The sequence below is a fragment of the Crocuta crocuta genome, unplaced genomic scaffold, assembly GCF_008692635.1.
Source record: "Crocuta crocuta isolate KB4526 unplaced genomic scaffold, BGI_CrCroc_1.0 scaffold344, whole genome shotgun sequence".
NCBI lineage: Eukaryota > Metazoa > Chordata > Mammalia > Carnivora > Hyaenidae > Crocuta > Crocuta crocuta.
The window spans coordinates 875546-893466 of NW_027533081.1; positions in this window are offsets into that span (position 1 = coordinate 875546).

The following is a 17921-nucleotide window of genomic DNA, read 5'->3' on the forward strand; positions in this document are numbered from 1 at the left end:
GGTGTAGGAATCACTTCTAAACTCGAAAGCACCCGGAGGCTGGCCTGGACCATCTTGAAAATCTCAACCTGTCAGAGGACTGGCTGCCTGCGTCCCAAAGGCCACTCTGGTTTTATTGGATATCATCTTGGGGCATTGTTATAGATAAGGAGTGATGAGGATCTGAACATGAGCAGCAGACTTTTCTGGGAAGACAAGGGAGAGATATTACACAGAAAGAAGCAAAAGCAAAAAAATCAAGGTGGCTCACACTTGGGAGACGCAAGTAAAGGAAAAGCTAGAGTTTGGGTTGTGGGGAGGAGGGGACGTGAGAAAGGTAGGCAGGTCCCAAGTGAAAGGCCTTATGGGCCATATCAAGGAGTCAGAGTAGCTAACCTTCCTTGACAGGGAGGCACTGACAGATTCTAAGCAAGAGAGTCACATGACCAGATTTGCATTTCAAAAGGGCCATATAGATGCATCACAACATTGTTTATGAGAGCAAAAAAGCCTGGAAACAACCTCACTAAGGAAATGGTAGAATAAATTGTGGCTCACTCCCAGCTGCAGTAGACAGTTGCAGTTATGACAAGTTTTCAGAGCATATAGGATAATGCAAGATTTACATTATGGGGAAGAAGGGACATAAAATTCATTAGGCACTATGCTCCCAATTTTGTGGAAAGCAAACCAATTTGTATACTGCAGGGAGGTGGGGGGAATCACCCTATGTCAGTGAGAAGAACAAGATGGGAACAGGCTAAAGAGAAGGACTTGGTGGTAATGGTTCAGGCAGGAACTGGAGAGAGGACCCACACCAGAGCATGACAGGGAGGGAGGAGGGTGGGTGGGTTCCAGAGAGCCTTAGGCAGGGCAGACTTTAGTGATGGATTTGCCAGTGAGGGAGGTGTTGAAGATAACACTCAAGTTTCTGATCACAGGAACTAGTAGCAGACACTTTTGTTTCAGTAGAGGAATACAGAAACACAAGTCTGGGGTTATGGGCAGAACATGTTGAATTTAAGAGCTTTGGAACATCCAGACAGATTGCAGGTGCTGAGCCAATGGTTGTGCACAAAACAGGCCAAGACCCCTATTCTCAAGGAACTTACATTCTCATGGGAGAGAAGATGATACACAAATAGGAAAACAATTAGTATGCTGGAATTCACCATGCAGGTCTGGGGCATGAGGGAGAAGTGGGAAAGATTTGGGAAGTTGTCAGAGCATACCTGAGGATTGAAGCCGAGTAGGTGAAGGAGAATGCCCCGGGGGGAGTGAGAGGGAGTTGCACCTGAATCCTGGAAATACAGACACTGGAGGCCAGAAGCCTCGAGAAGAATCCAGCTCAAGAGGCACCTGGGTGGCTCAGTTGGTTAAACCTCTGACCTTTGATTTTGGCTCAGGTCGTGATCTCAGGGTCGTGAGGTCCCTACCGACAGTGTGGAGCCTGGTTGGGATTCTCTCTCTCCCTCTGTCTCTGCCCCTCTGTCTCTGCCCCTTCCCAGCTCACATGCACTCGCACGCCCTCTCTCTCTCTCTCTCTCTCAATCAATTAACATTTTTTTAAAAAGGTGGAAAGAGAAAAGTGATCAGAAAGCAAAGGCAGATGGGGTGCTCGGCTGGCTCAGTTGGTTAAGTGTCTGACTCTTGGTTTCAGCTCAGCTCATGATCTCACAGTTCATGAGTTCAAGCCCCACATCAGGCTCTGTGCTGATGGTGCACAGCCTGCTTGGGATTCTCTCCCTTTCCCTCTCCACCCCTCCCACATCTCTCTCTCTCTCTCTTTCTCTCTCTCTCAAAATAAATAAAAAATAAAACTTTGAGGAAAAAAAAAAGCAAAGGTAGAGTTCCAAGGAAGGAGTGATCAGTGTCCTCAAATGCTGGAGGGGAAGAATATCAAGGCAGAAGTGTTTCAATGGAGTGGCTTGTGTGGAACCCAGATTATAAGGGCTACAAAATGAATAGGCAGCAAAGAAGGAGATTACTCTCTTAAACATAGCTGTGGAAAAGAGAGATAAGGTGGTAAACTAGGAAGGGGGTAAAAGACAGAATCATGGGAGAGTCTGGACCTTATGAGAAGACTAAGGAGAAAGAGGTGAGGAGAGACAGGGGAAGGTCAACCACAGACCAGAGAAGAGACACCTCTTCCCAGAAAAAGAAGAAAGAATGTAGACATAGGCACTGAATTAGTGTGCTCTGGCTGCCATAACCAAGTATCACAAACTGGTGGCTTAAGCAACAGAAATATATTGTCTCAGTTCTGGAAGCTGGAAGTTCAAAATCAAGGTGTTGACAGCCTTGGTTCCTTCTTAGGGTAGTGAGGGAAAGCTCCACCCCAGACCTGTCTTCTTCACATATAGGTGGCCGTCTTCATGCTCACATGACATTCCCCCTGTATCTACACATCATCTTCCCTCTGTCCACCACTTTGTGTCCAAATTAACCCTTTCCTGAAGGAGATCAGTCGTATTAGATTAGGGCCCACCCTAATGATCTCTATAAAGGCCCTATCTCCAAATAATGTCACATTCTGAGTCACTGTGGGTTGGGACTTCCATGTATGTTAATTGACATGTAGACATAGCCCCACACAGCTGGGAGGGAGCTGACATCTGGCAACCTTAATTTTCTGCGCGAGGCTGAAACAGGTGGGAACTGAGATAGAGGATGGAAGAGGTAGATTATCAAGGGAAGGATTGTGAAAGACCCAGCTCAGACAGGGGACTCAGAAGGACCCTGGCAATTAACACATTTCACAGATCTAAAAAAAAAAAAAAAATCAGAATAGTGGGGTTTCTAGCCCTGCAGCTCCCTGTAGGTTTCAAGTCTGCTTGGCAGCAACCACAATGTCCTTGAGTTCCAGAGCATGCCTCTGTCCTGGGGCAGAGGTAAATTAGAAGTCAGAACTCTGGCCTATGGCCTAAGGCGATGGTCTGGCTCCTTGACCATAGTCACAAGGCAGAAGTCCGGGTGCTAGAATGGGCTTAGATCAGGAAAACTGGAAGCAAAGCTGACTTGACATTGATTTTGCCACTTAAAATTCTACCAGAAGAATGACCTAAAGTCTAGGCAGGACTCAACTTCAAAGTAGGCTAAGAGCAGGGAGCGAAGCAAGTCATTACAAATATACAGGAACCTGCTTACCCCACAGAGGCAGCATTTAAAGAGGTTACAGTAGCTACTAAGGCCAGAGGTAAACCTTTGAGACCAACAGCACCTGTGGGCCAGTAAGAAACTAACTTAAAATCAAGTTCTGCTGTGGGTTGATTTGACTTTTTTTTTTTTTTTAATATGTTTTGTTTTCAAGTTTCCATTTTCTGAGACAAACTAATGCTGGTCATATTATTCCACCACTTAAAACCCTTTGTTGTCAGGGCGCCTGGGTGGCTCAGTCAGTTAAACGTCTGACTTCGGCTCAGGTCATGATCTCATGGTTTGTGGGTTCGAACCCCACATTGGGCTCTGTGCTGACAGCCAGCTCAGAACCTGGAGCCTGTTTCAGATTCTGTTTCTCCCTCTCTCTGACCCTCCCCTGCTCACGCTGCCTCTCTCTCTCTCTCAGAAATAAATAAAACATTAAAGAACAATAATAATAACAACAAACCCTTTGTTGTCTCCCCTTGTGGTTAAGACAGAAGTGTCCTTTAGGGAAGCCAGTTGGCCAGCTGAGGCAGCACATGACAACCTCCATGGCACCAAATATGGTGGTCCCTGAGTCCCCAGACCCAGAGGTGGCTAGTTTCCTGCAGATGCTAACCAAAATTACAAAGAATTTTAAAATGAGAAAGAAGAAAAAAAATAAAATAAAATGAGAAAGAAGTCCAGGGGCTCCTGGCTGGCTCCATTGGAGGAGCATGTGACTCTTGATCTCGAGGTCATGAGTTTGAGCCCCACATGGGGTATAGAGATTACTTATATAAATAAAAACTTTTAAAAAATGAGAAAGTTCATAAGTATTCATTTACAACAAGAAATATAATCATCAAACAATTTGAACTGGAATGTAAGCTCTGTGAAGATGTGAATAGAATAGGCAGTAGGTTTTTACTGAGCAGATGGTTAAAAAAAAAAACAAAAACTAAAGAGGAAGGGACAGAGAGCTAGAGTGAAATTCTTGGCCAACAAGTAGTGAAAAAGTACTCAACAGGGGTGCCCCACTGGTTTAGTTGAAAGAGAGTATGACTCTTGATCTCAGGGTTGTAAGTTTGAGTTAAAAAGAGTACTCAAGGGGAGCCTGGGTAACTCAGTCAGTTAAGCATCCCACTTCTGCTCAGGTCATGATCTTGCGGTTTGTAAATTTGAGCCCAATGTCGGGCTCTGTGCTGACAGCTCAGAGTCTGGAGCCTGCCTCAGATTCTGTCTCCCCATCTCTCTCTGGCCCTCCCCCCTTCTCTCAAAAATAAATAAATCTTTTAAAAAAAAAAGGGGGGGTACTCAATATCACTGAGCAGGGAGATGCAGATTAGATCAAAACCACAACTCATGCCTATTAGGATGGCAATTATTAAAAAGACAAGAAAAAGCAAATGTTGGTGAGGATGTGGAGAAAAAGGAACCTTTCTGCACTGCTGGTAGGAATGTGAATTGGTGTAGTCACTGTGGAAAACAGTATGGAGTTTCCTTAAAAAATTAAAAATAGAATGGGGGACGCCTGGGTGGCTCAGTTGGTTAAGCGCCCGACTCTTGATTTCGGCTCAGGTCATGATCTCACAATTCTTGAGACTGAGCACCATCGGGCTCTGCACCATAAACATGGAGCATGCTTGGGATCCTCTCTCTCATCCTTTCTCTCAGCCCCTCCCCTGTTCATATGCTCTCTCAAAAAAAAAAAAAAATTAAAGAAAGTCTTTACAAAAAAAAAGATAGAAATAGACTTATCATGTGATCTAACGATTCCACTTCTAGGTATTTATCCAAAGGAAACAAAAATCACTGTCTCAAAAAGATATCTGCACCCCCATGTTTATAGCAGCATTATTTACAACAGTCAAGACACGGAAAGAACCTATCCATGGATGAATGGATAAAGAAATTTGATACACACACACACACACACACACACACACACACACACACAGAGTGGAATAGTATTCAACCAAAAAAAAGAGAAGGAAATCCTGCCACTTGTAACAATGTGGATGGACATTGAGGGCATTATGCGAAGTGAAACAAATTAGACAGAGAAAGATGAATATCATATGAGCTCACTTACACATGGAATCTAAAAAAATAAACACAGAGACACAGAGAACAGTTTGGTCATTACCAGAGGCAGGTGTGGGGAACGGGTGAAATGAGTGAAGGTGGTCAAAAGATATAATAATCTTCTATTCATATGATAAATAAGTTCTGGGGATGTCATGTACAGAATGGTGACTGCAGGAGCACCTGAGTGACTCAGTCAGGTCATGATCTCATGGTTCATGGGTTCGAGCCTCATGTCGGGCTCTGTGCTGATGGCTCAGAGCCTGGAGCCTGCTTCGGACTCTGTGTCTCCCTCTCTCTCTGCCCCTCTGCCACTCAATCTCTGTCTCTCTCAAAAACTAAATAAACATAAAATTTTTTTTAAATAAATAAATAAAACTCAGGGGAAAATGTGAAATCCTCATCGTAACTGAAAACCCCCATTCTATTGAGCCAGGTTAAAATCTGATGATGGCTTAGTTCTTATTCCTTCCTTAGCATCACCACACATGCCCACACACATCATGTGTGCTGAGTTTATTCATCACGTAAATGTCCATCATCTCAGGATCTTAGAAAGGGCTTCTTTTGCTGAATTCCAGTAAGGAGAGGTTTTAGTCCACATTTGCTTGAATGGCTACCTAGAAGTCATTTTTTCTTCTTCCCAATGACAAAGCCACAGTTGTGTTTGGCCTAAATTCGACTTTCCCCATTATTGCTGGTGCTTACTTTAGGAATGGACATGTGACCCAGTGGGTTGGGGATGGGAAGGGGAATGTCTTGAAAGGTTTCTGGAGGAAGTGCTCTTTGCTCTTAAAAAGGAACACAAGGTTCATCTGGGTGGCTCCATTGGTGGAGCGTCAGACTCTTGATCTCAGAGTTGTGAGTTCAAGTTCACCCACGTTGGATGTGGAGCCCACTAAAAAAAAGAAAAGAAAAAGGAACAAAAAAACAAGTCCTTCCACTGGGCACTGTCATGACTGTGAGGCCTGAGGTGGTTGCAGACATCTGGACACCGGCCAGAGAAAGAAGCCAAAATCTGAAGGTGGTTAGAACCAAAAAAATGACAGAGAAGCAGACCTAGGGTCTGGATATCCTGCATCTTGAGCTGCCCTACTACAGACTTTGTGTTGTGAGAAATGACAAATGTCATTACTGCTTATTTTCAATCAGGTTTCCTAATTATTACAGCACAAAGCTTTGCCTGGCTAAGATGGTTATGCCATGAATCTATGGTGAGTAAATTTTTGTAAGATCCCTGAGTTGCTCTAATGTTGCAAGTATGGACTGATTGATTGGATTGCCTAATCCCAGGTGTATACTGCTTTAAAAAAAAATCTTTTTTTAATGTTTATTTATTTTTGAGAGAGAGACAGACAGAGTGTGATTGGAGGAGCAGCAGAGAGAGAGGGAGACATAGAATCTGAAGCAGGCTCCAGGCTCTGAGCCATCAGCACAGAGCCTGATGTAGGGCTCGAACTCACAGACCATGAAATCAGGACCTGAGCTGAAGTTGGATACTCAACCAATTGAGCCACCCAGGCGCCCCTGTAGACTGCTTTTTGACCAGGCTTTGCATGAAGAATGGAGTGGAAGAATCCTAGGTGATATAGAGGTTTAAATAAACACAAAGTCTTCTTTTTCAGAAGCAAAGATGGTCCGAGTAGCCACTATTATGATGGGTAGGAAATAAAAACATGGAAACAGGGACCTACATGGGAAAGGAGTGTTCATGATTTTATAGCAGGTTTTGAGATTTTACTCTCGTTTTAGGGAAGGGGAATTTGGGATTGAAGTCTCCTGTCTTCTGTCTACATCATTCACAGGAGATTTTATCCTTACAGAGATGAGAGTACACAGAAGAGCAGTTATAAAGTACTTCCTCAAATAAAGATGGTTGACTCAAGGCTCCTCACATGTAAGCACTGAGTCTTGTATTCAGGCAAAGATTTTTAGTTCTGTTACAAAATGACCATCCTGCCTCCTGTGCTGGCATGTAAGCTCTATGGCATGAATGCTATGGTTCTTATTGAAAGTTATTTTGTAATGAGAATCAAATAGTATTACTAAAAGTATTACTAAAAAGGCGGTCAAGTTCTCACCGGTCAGTCACCACTGTCCTATGACTCACGGAGGGGAAAAGATGTTTCTCTCAAATGGAAAATTGAAACTGAGTAGGAAAGCCCCAGGAGATGCAAGTCTGGTTGTACATTAGGATTAGCTGGGGTTTTAAAAACTATTGATGGTGGTCCTTAAATATATGTGAAGATGTTCAACCTCATTCCTAATATGAAAAATGCAAAATAAAACTACTCTGAACATTTTTTTCACCTATAAATTGGCAAGGATCTAAAAGTCGCATATATGCCATCGACTGATGAATGGATAAAGAGGTGGGATATATATACAATGGAATATTACTTGGCTATCAAAAAGAATGAAATCTTGCCATTTGCAACAACATGGGTGGAGCTATGTATTATGCTAAGCAAAATAAGTCAATCAGACTTATTTTACTTACATAGCATATGATTTTACTCATGTGGAATTTAAGAAACAAAACAGATGAACATATGGGAAGGAGGGGGGCAGGGGAAGAGGAGAGAGGGAAACAAACCACAAGAGTCTTTTAAAAAATGTTTATTTATTTATTTTAATGTTTATTTTTTGAGAGAGAGAGCTCATGCGCAAGTAGGGGAGGGGCAGAGAGTGAAGGGGACAAGGGATCTGAAGTTGGCTCTACACTGACAGCAGCAAGCCCAATGCAGGGCTCAAACTCACGAACTACAAGATCATGATCTGAGCTGAAGTAGGGCACTTAACCGACTGAGCCACCCAGGTGCCCCTATTTATTTATTTTTGAGAGAGAGAGAGAGCAGGGGAGGGCAGAGAGAACCCCAACAGCCTCCACACTGTCAGTGCAGAGCCCAACTCGGGGCTCAAACTCATGAACCATGAGATCATGACCTGAGCCAAAATCAAGAGTCAGATGCTTACACGACTGTATATTAAAACAAAATTTTAGGGGCGCCTCAGTGCTCAGTTGATTTCAGCTCAGGTCATGATCTCATAGTTTGTGAGTTCAAGCCCTGCATCTGGCTCTGTGCTGACAGAAGTCTGCTTTGCTTCTCTCTCTGCCCCTCCCCTGCTAGTGCTCTGTCTCTCTGTCTCTGTCTGTCTCTCTCTCAAAAATAAACATGAAAAAAATTTTAAACTAAATTTTAAATTTTTAAATAAATAATAAATAATTTTTTAAAAATTGGACATATCATTTCACCAATATTGTCCTCTACTTCTGAGGATATGGGGGATGCAATTCCCTGGTCCCCTTTCATTGAGGCTTGGCATGTGACTCATTCTGATTCATAATTCTGCAAATAGAATTAACATACATTCTCTGGGCTGAAGCATTTAATAACTGGTGTTCTTAAATGAAAGAGACTCTCCAGTTCTAAAATTCAGCTACTGAGGGAGAAGGTCAAGTGTTTGTTCCACTTGGTGTAGCAACCAGCCTGGGTTGCTGAGTTGCTGCACAAAGGAACACTGCGCTGTCTGCATATAAGTCAGAAATAAACCTTTGTGGTGTTAAGCCACTGCTGCATGAGCCCAGCCTATTCTAACTGTCAATGAGGCTGTGGGGAAAGACGCATTCTTTTATGTTATTGCTGAAGGACAAAATGGTGTGATGTTTAGGAAGGGAAATTTGACCATACGTACAGGTGGGCATTTATTCTTTAATCCACCATTCCACTTTTGGGAATTTGCATTCTACAGAAATACCTACTCTTGCAGATTGAGTGTTTAATGCCCCTCAAAATACATATACTGAAATCTAATCCCTAATGTGATGGTATTAGGAAGTGGGGCCTATGAGAGGCGATTAGGTCATGAAGGTGGAGCCCTTATGAATGGAATTAGTGCCTTTATCAAAGAGACCCCAAAGAGCTCCCTCACCCCTTCTTTCTGCCACATGAGGACACAGGAACTAGGAAGTGTGCTCTCACCAGACACTGGATCCGTGGATGTCTTGACCTTGGACTTCCCAGCTACCAGAACTGGGAGAAATAAATTTCTATATATAAGCCATTCAGTCAGTCTTTGGTAGTTTATTAGGGCAGCCTAAACAAACTAAGACACCTGCATACCTATGAAATCATATGCATACAAAGTAATACATTGAGGTACTGTATATAACAAGAACTTGGGAATAATTTGAATATCCATCTACAGAGATAGGTTAAATAATCTATGGTATATCTTCACAGTGGAATAGTATTCAAATGTAAAAACAAACAACAAAAAATACCTCTACATACTGATAAGGAAATGTTTCCAAAATACATTATTAGATTTTTAAAAAACCAGATGCAGAAGAGTGGATTTAGTGTTTCCTTTACTTGCATAATGAATCACTTGTATAATACACAAAAAGCAAATAAAAGTAGTAAACTATAGAGATCTCCAGAATAGATGGTACAGTATCATTTTTTTTATTTGAGCCATATGGATGCATTACCTGTTTGTTCTTTTTTTAAAATATAACTCAGGTCTCTCCAGGTCAATTAAATGAGTCTCTTGAGATGGAGCCTGAGTGTTGGGGGCGGGGGTGTTGTTTGTTTTGATGCTACCCAGGTGAACAAATGTTCAGCAAGGTTTAAGAATCACCGCTTTACATCTGTCTCAGTCTCAGCTGAAACGAGGGATCAGAGAAGTACAGTTGACCCTTGAACAACGCGGGGCTTAGTAAAAAATCCTGTGCAGTCAAAAATCCACATGTAACTGCTGATTCCCCAAAAACTTAACGACTAATAGCCACTCTTGACCAGAAGCCTTATCAATAACAGAGTCAATTAACATGCATTTTGTATATTATACATATTATATACTGTATTCTTGCAAGAAAGGAAGCTAAAGAAAGTTCTTAAGAAATCTTAAGAGAAAATACGTTTGTAGTACTGTACTGTATTTTTTACCAAGATCCATGTGTGTATAAGCAGACCCCTGCAGTTCAAACCTATGTTGGTCAAGGGTCAACTGCAGCTTTTGTATTGTGGGTGCAGGTAGTTTTTGGTCTTTGCTCTATGTTCTAGAACCTAACTATGGTGACTCAAAACCTCATTATGGATGGAATACTGTCCTTAGATGAAGGAACTCCATCTGGAAAAATGTTGATGGTGCTGTGGGATGTAACCATGGACCATGTGCCAGGCTGCCTGGGGCTGAATGCTATGAAATAGGGGACTGGCCAGATGTAGAGATGGAGTAAGATGCGAACACACACTGACTTTTTTTATCAGGGGTGTGAGGTTGTAACGAGGGGCTTTTTTCAGGGGAGAGAAGGCCTACAGAAGTTGTGACAGTGACCTAAAAAATCCTGGCCCCCACTGGAAACAGGACAAAGACACACACATTCCATATGGAAGATGGTAAACAATGTCCAATGGGCCAAATATAGCCCACTGGCTTTTTGTATGGCCTTTGGCCATTTACATTTTTAAATGGGGGGGGGGGGAAGGGGAGGATCAAAAGAAAGATATCTCATGACACATGAAAATTATGTGAAATTGAAATCTCCGGGTCCATAAAGTTTTATTGAAATAAATCTATACTCAGACCCATTGGGATAAACCCACATGTTGTTTATGGCTGCTTTTCTAATACAACAGCAAAGTTGAATTGTTGGGATAGAGACTAAAATGCACTCTTATCCCTTTTCACTGCTGCTCAGCTCTGTGCCCTACAAATTGCCATGATGCAGTTATAGCTCAACAGTTCCAAATGCCATGTGTTGACACTGTAGCACAGCATTTTATGTTTTTACTGCTGGTGCACATCCATTGTGAAAAGAGGAAAGGCAAATTCTGAACATCACATTTCCAGGGCAAAGTGGAGGGTAGATTTTTGTTAATAAATTAAATGGCAACACACTGGGTTTATTATACACTGATGCTGTATCTGTGCTAAGAGAATGCAACATATGTCACCTTACACTAAGGAGTCATCACAGTGTCCCCAACTCACAGGAAAACGACAGTCAGAAAATTTGAGAATTTTCTCATCAGAATTTCTTCCGAAAAATAAATGAAAATGAAGTTCCAAGCAAAATAGGTTTCCAAGTGGCTCATTTGTTAGCCAAAAAAGCTGCTTACTGATGCTAATTAAATTGTGTTTCATTGTAGCAGGGAAAGAAATGTGTCCAGAGAAAATACACTCATTTTAGACTCTTAGTCATTCAGTGAGAACAGTTGCTCAAAGATTAGAAGACACTGGGAGCATCATCAATAGTCAATTAAAAACAAGACAGGTTCTGGTTCAAGATGGTGGTACAGGAAGATCTTGAACTCGCCTCCTCCCACAGACATACTGAGTCTATGGCAACATATGGAACAAGTTCCTCTTTTAAAAAACCTAAAGGCTGATTAAATGACAACTACATTTCAGGCAAATGAGAAGAAAACCACACTGAAGAGGGTAAGAGAAGGCAAGAAACAATTTTGCCATAAACCCCACTCCCAGGGCAGCAAGCCACAACCAGGAGAAAACTCAAATCCCACAGCGTTTCTCTGAGGAGCTCTATGTCAGGTACCTCAGCTTTTAGGACCTGCACCTGAGAGACGAGCCCCCGAAACACCTAACTTTGAAAACCAGTGTGGCTCACATCCCAGGACCTACAAGATTGTAGTGATCTGAGAGACAGCTCTTAAAGGGCCCATCGGCTTGGACTTATCCACCCCAGAGCCCAGCTCAGAGGCAGCCCATGCAGCCCATAGTTAAAGTGAAAGAGGCTCAGGGGCCCTGAGTGGCTCAGTTGGTTACACATCCTACTCTTGATTTCGGCTCAGATCATAATCTCATGGTTCATGCGTCCAAGCCCCCCATCGGGCTCTGTACTGACAGCACGGAGCCTGCTTGTAATCCTCTCTCTCTCCCTCACTCTCTGCCTGTTCCCCACTCTCTCTCTCAAAATAAATAAACATTTTTAAAAATAAATAAAGTAAAAGAGGCTCATCTGCTTATTTTGAAGTGTAGGCCTGAGGGGCAGGCTTTTATATCTAACCATCATCAGGTCTATGAAGTTTTGTCAAAGATAGAATATCGCGACTTGCCCTACTACACAGCATTTTGATGGCTTAGCAGTGGTAACATTTTACTGCGATTTTTTTTTCAGCTTAGAGCCAAGATCAAATTTTTCAGAAGAGAACCATTCCAAAACATAATTACTGAAGAATCAGAAATAAGCTTTTGCTACAGGCTTGATAGTCTTTCTCAATGAATTCAACCTAAAATTACAGGGCAAAGCAGTGCTTATATGTGAAACGTATACTGTAACAAAGTCATTTTGACAATAATGTTTTGAATCACAAATAATGTAAAACAGCTTCCTGTAATGTCAAAAATTAGAACAAGAAGCAATATCGCCAGACCTTTATGTCAAGTGCAATGGAAATTTCCATATTTCAAAATCCATTTCATTGTGCAACTGAGGAGCTTCCACCTAACCTTCAAATGGAAATGACTAATCTGTAATGTAACAATAAGCTAAATGACAAACATCAGGAGAATCTAACAGAATCCTATACATGTCTTCTAACAATAAATATGCTCAATTAAAATCATGCTCATGGACCAACAGCAGTACTGGCAGTACCATCTGGATGGAGACATTTTCAAAGATGAAATATGTAGTCTCATCACAGATCAGCATTCATAGCTCAATATTTGATGATAGGGAACACTAACTTAGAGCCTAATTAAGCAAAATATAATCCCAAGCAAAAGAATTCCATTCTTCTCATTAGCATACCTGAGTTATAAAGAAGTTATACTCAATTGCTATCATATTTTGAATTTCACTTAAAACATCTGTGGGAAATTTTTTCCTCTTGTTACACAAGTACCCACATAATATTGCTTTTCCTCTTGGCCTGCAAAGCCTAAATTATTAACTGACCATTTACAGAAAACTTGGTGACACACCCCCGGTGTAAAGAATTGAACAGAACTGACTTCTTTGAGCTAAGTGTGAAAGGGAATCAATGTCCTTTAGTGGAGGGATCATCCTGCTCAGAATTTTACTAATGACATTCCAGAATGCTCTAACATCCACAGGAAACAAGAAAATTTGCCTTCAAGCCCACAAGTAGCTAAATGACAAGAAGGTGGACTTTATATAAAAGAGGTGACACAGCAATTACAACTACGTTAGAAAATGGCAAGGAGAACATGACCGCACTTTAAAACACTAGAAAAGGGCACCTGGCTGGCTTAGTCAGAAGTGCATGTGACCCTTCATCTCAGGATTGTGAGTTCAAGCCCCATGTTGGGTGTAGAGATTTAAAAATAAAAGGAAAAGGAAACTTAAAAAAATAAATAAATAAAAACCACACTAGAATCAAGTGGTTGGCCAGTAGAGCTTCTGGATATGGCAACTAAGCCCAGTTCAAAGATATCACCCTGTGAAAGAAGTGGTTATTACATTGATATTTTAAATAGCTTAGTATGGAAAATTGTGAGGGGGGATATGAATATTAGTATGGTAGTAGGAAAGTAATAGGAGGGGGAAAACATAAATCATCAATAAGCTCCTTTTTTGTTTTAGGGAGACAAACTTGGAAATATATGTAGGGCCACCTGGGTGCCATGGTCAGCTGAGTGTCCGACTCTTGATTTCGGCTCAAATCATGATCCCAGGGTCGTGGGATTGAGCCCTGTGTCGGGCTTCACGCTGACTTGAGACAAAAGTATGCACACCTACATGGTCAAGCCTCTTCTATTCTCAGAATCACTGCTAGAAAAGAATCAAGGGCCGGACAAAGGGACAGATGCTTGTTCTTCTCATGTCCTCAGTAAGGCAGCAACACAGGAAGACTGCCTGGCTTTAACCATCACCAAGATTGGACCTGCCCAGATAGGGGAGAACAAAGTCAACAGTAGGTTGTCCCAAGGCTGTGCCCTTTGTACAGAGGCAGCCTCAGGGCTAGGAAGTAAGGCATCTGGACAAGGTACTTGAAAAGCTTTGTCAGTCCTTTGAGACTAGATTATAATTATCTTAGAAGAAAAATCTAAGTATAATGGCATCTGGAAACCCTGGGAATGAGCAAGCTCAGGCAGAAGCACAAATCTTTATGTTACAGCAACCCCTCCCTTTTTTTTTTCTTACTGCTTCCTTGTTGCTTCTCCATTCACTTCCATTTTGTTATATCTTAGCATCTAGAAACATTTTTTGGAATTAAAAACAATTCTAATGTTTATTTTTGAGAAAGAGACAGAAAGCACGAGCGAGGCAAGGGCAGAGGCAGAGAGAGAGGGAGACACAGAATCCAAAGCAGGCTCCAGGCTCTGAGCTGTCAGCACAGAGTCCAACACAGGGCTGAAACCCACGAACCATGAGAACCTAAGCCGAAGTCGGACGTTCAACCGACTGAGCCACCCAGGCGCCCCTGGAATTTTTTTAAAGCTTGTCTCAGCTGTACTAAGGGAAAGTAAAGGACTTTAAAAAATTCACTGTGAGGGGCGCCTGGGTGGCTTAGTCGGTTAAGCGTCCGACTTTCGCTTAGGTCATGATCTCGCGGTTCATGGGTTCGAGCCCCGCGTCGGGCTCTGTGCTGACTGCCAGCTCAGAGCCTGGAGCCTGTTTCAGTCTGTGACTCCCTCTCTCTCTGACCCTCCCCTGCTCACGCTGTCTCTCTCTCTCCTAGAAATAAATAAAACATTTAAAAAAAAAAAATTCACTGTGAAAAATTCCAAACATATAAAAAAGTAGAATATACTATAATTCACCCTCCCCATCCTGCCCCAAACACACATCATGTCACCTTACTTCAATAGTTACCAATACAAGGGCATTCTTGTTTCCACCTTTATCTGGTCCATACTCCATTCCCCTGGGGGACTATTTTGAAGCAAAAGGAGAGGCATTTTGATCCATCCTTAAGATAAATTTTTCAAGAGGGGATCATGGCACTTTGGCAGCTGAATGATGGTGGTATCTGAAATCCAAAATGGGGGACAAGTCCAACCACTCCTCTGTATTATAAGATTGATATTCCTTCCTGGTGCTAAAATTTACTTTGGAAGATTTCAGTTTCCTGAACAGCAAGACAAAGAAAATGGGCTAAATTATAGGCAGTTGTGTAACAATAAAGTAAAACTGACTTTGAGTCAGGGGACTTGACTCCACAGTGCCAGCTCTGCCTCTTGCAAATTATATAATTTATAATAACATGTCAGCAAGTCAACCTCTCTGAGCTTCTGGAGCATCTATAAAAAAAAGGACTTCATGGGTCTTTGGTTGGAGTGAATAAAACAATGTATAATGTGAAGTTTTGTGAATTGGAAGCAGTAAATAAATTAGGTATTTTTGAATTCTTTAGTTAAGTGAAAGATAACTCAGATTTGAGTCTTCACATTAGGAAGACACTGATGCTATTGTCAGAAAAAGGGAAGCTGAGAGGCACAATTTAATCCAAATAGAAGATTAAACACAAGGGTAGATATAGGCCTAAATAAACCTCAGGTCCAAAGATCTATTTTAAATACATTTATTATGTTGGTTAACAGGAAATAGTGACAAAAATCGACTTACCTTTACTACATTAAATCTTTTCTCTGGCTTCTTCTCATTCTTATCCACCTATATTCAAAAACCATTTATTTTAAGTATATAGTATGTGCTGGGCACTGTGCTAGGCACTGGGAGTCCAAAAATAATAGTAAAGGCCTCCAAAACATTCTGATTAGGATAGGAGAGATGTTTATAAACAGTCACAACGGAAAGTGCTAAGAATTAGGCTGTGACCATAGTGTTTGCATAGAAATTATAGGGTGTGGTCAGATTCTGTTATACTTTTAGAATAGACATGCTTCTGAGTCACCAATAGACAGGTGATTCCTAAACCCTTCATCATTAGCCTACCAAAGGCTGTAGAACAATTAAGGACTGAGCTTCTACACTTAGAAGCTGAAGACAAAAGTGCTATCAAAATAGACCTAGAGGGGTACCTTCGTGGCTTAGTAGGTTAAGTATCTGACTCTTGATCTCAGCTCACGTCTTCTCGGGGTTCTGAGGGTTCTGAGTTAAAAAACAAAACAAAACACAAAAACAAAACAAAAAACAAACATGTATATTTGAAGAGCTAGAAGCAACTATATTAGTGAATTGTATTAGTGTATTTATTTATTTAAAAAAATAAAAAGGATTCTTTCCACAGATTTTCAGTATAGACACATAGGGCCAGGTAGATCAAAGAAAATGCTAGGTTCTATGGAGATCAGTGATGATTTCCAAAGGTCAGTTTCAAAGTAAGGGTAGAATCCAAATGAAGGCTGGGGGGGAAGGAGTGGCTGATGATGAAGTGGTAAAATCTGGTAAGAAAAGATAGCTAGAAAATCAAACGGAGATTTTTCTCCCTACCCTCATCCACTCTTTGAAAGATCTGCACACCTTTAGGCTATGGAGGTAGAAGCCCAGGTAGAGTCTGAATAGTAATAATTAAAAGCTCTTATATGATGTTTAATATGTGCCAGGCACTATTCTAAGCACTTTACATGTATTAGCTTGTTTAATATACGAGGCCCAAGTCTCCTAAGTAATTGGCCCAAAGTCACGCAGCTAGTCAACAGAGCAGGATTTGAATCCCAAATAGTCCTCTTCAAATTTTGTGCTATTTAAATCGTACCTGAGACATGACAGTATTGGGGGAGGGGGGGATGAACATCTGCTTATGCTGTGTCACAAAAGGCACTAGACCTTGATATTTCCCTTTAGCTTACTCTAAGATAGATCTCACCTATCACCCTAGAATCCAGTATATGTTCAACCTGAGGGATGCAAACGGCCAAAATGAAATTCCATTGACAAAGGGATCTAAGTATGGGTTTGTATTGCCGGTGTCTCCCTTTTTGGACATGTTTTCTTGTCTATCCAGTTCCAGGGGTGGTGCTACCAATAATCGGGCACCAGTAACCTGGTGGTTTTCTCAATAGTCATTCATTCAACAAATATTTGAGCATCAGCTCAGGTCCAGACGTTGGGCTAGGTCCAGAAGTGAACAAGACAGACAAGATCCCTGTTCTCTTAAAATTTCATTCTAGGGCGGGGCGGGGAACTAGGCTAGGAGGTCCAGGCAAGAGTAGGGTCAGCCGAGGACTGGGAGATTAATTCAGAGAAGCTGCAGAATCCAGAACAGATGAGGTCTTCAGGCCACGCCTGAAAGCGTTTGCATTTTACTTGTATCATTTAAGCGCTAATGCTGGCCAGACTGCACCAGACTATGGACTTCCTAGACCATATATTCCTTTTGATATAACCTCCACAACCCCCCCAATGGTGCCTGTCGAGTCTCCTGGACACTCCGGGTCCCTTAACCTATCGGACCACCACGAGTCGAGGTCACCTCGTCCCTATCTGCTGGTCACTCAGTCCCCGCGGTCATCTCCTTCCAGAGCCACTTCGACCCACTGGGCCTGTCCGCCCGTCGGTCTCCCTCAGCGCGGGTGCCTCTGAGCCCCTCGGCCGGCCAGGTCATCTCAGTGCCACGCCCCCATGGCCAGAGATTCGGCTTGTATGTTATGCTTTGTTCCCGGAGCAGGTTTTCGAAATGCCGCTCCCTCTCGGCTCCAGCTGTTATTCTGCCAGCGCGGGGAGAGGCGGCAGCGGCAGCGCCCCCGGCGGCGCACCGCAGCCCAGGAAGAAGGGAGTGGCCGCCACCACCACCGCCTCCTTCCCCTCCTCCACCTCCCCCGCTTCTCCCCCA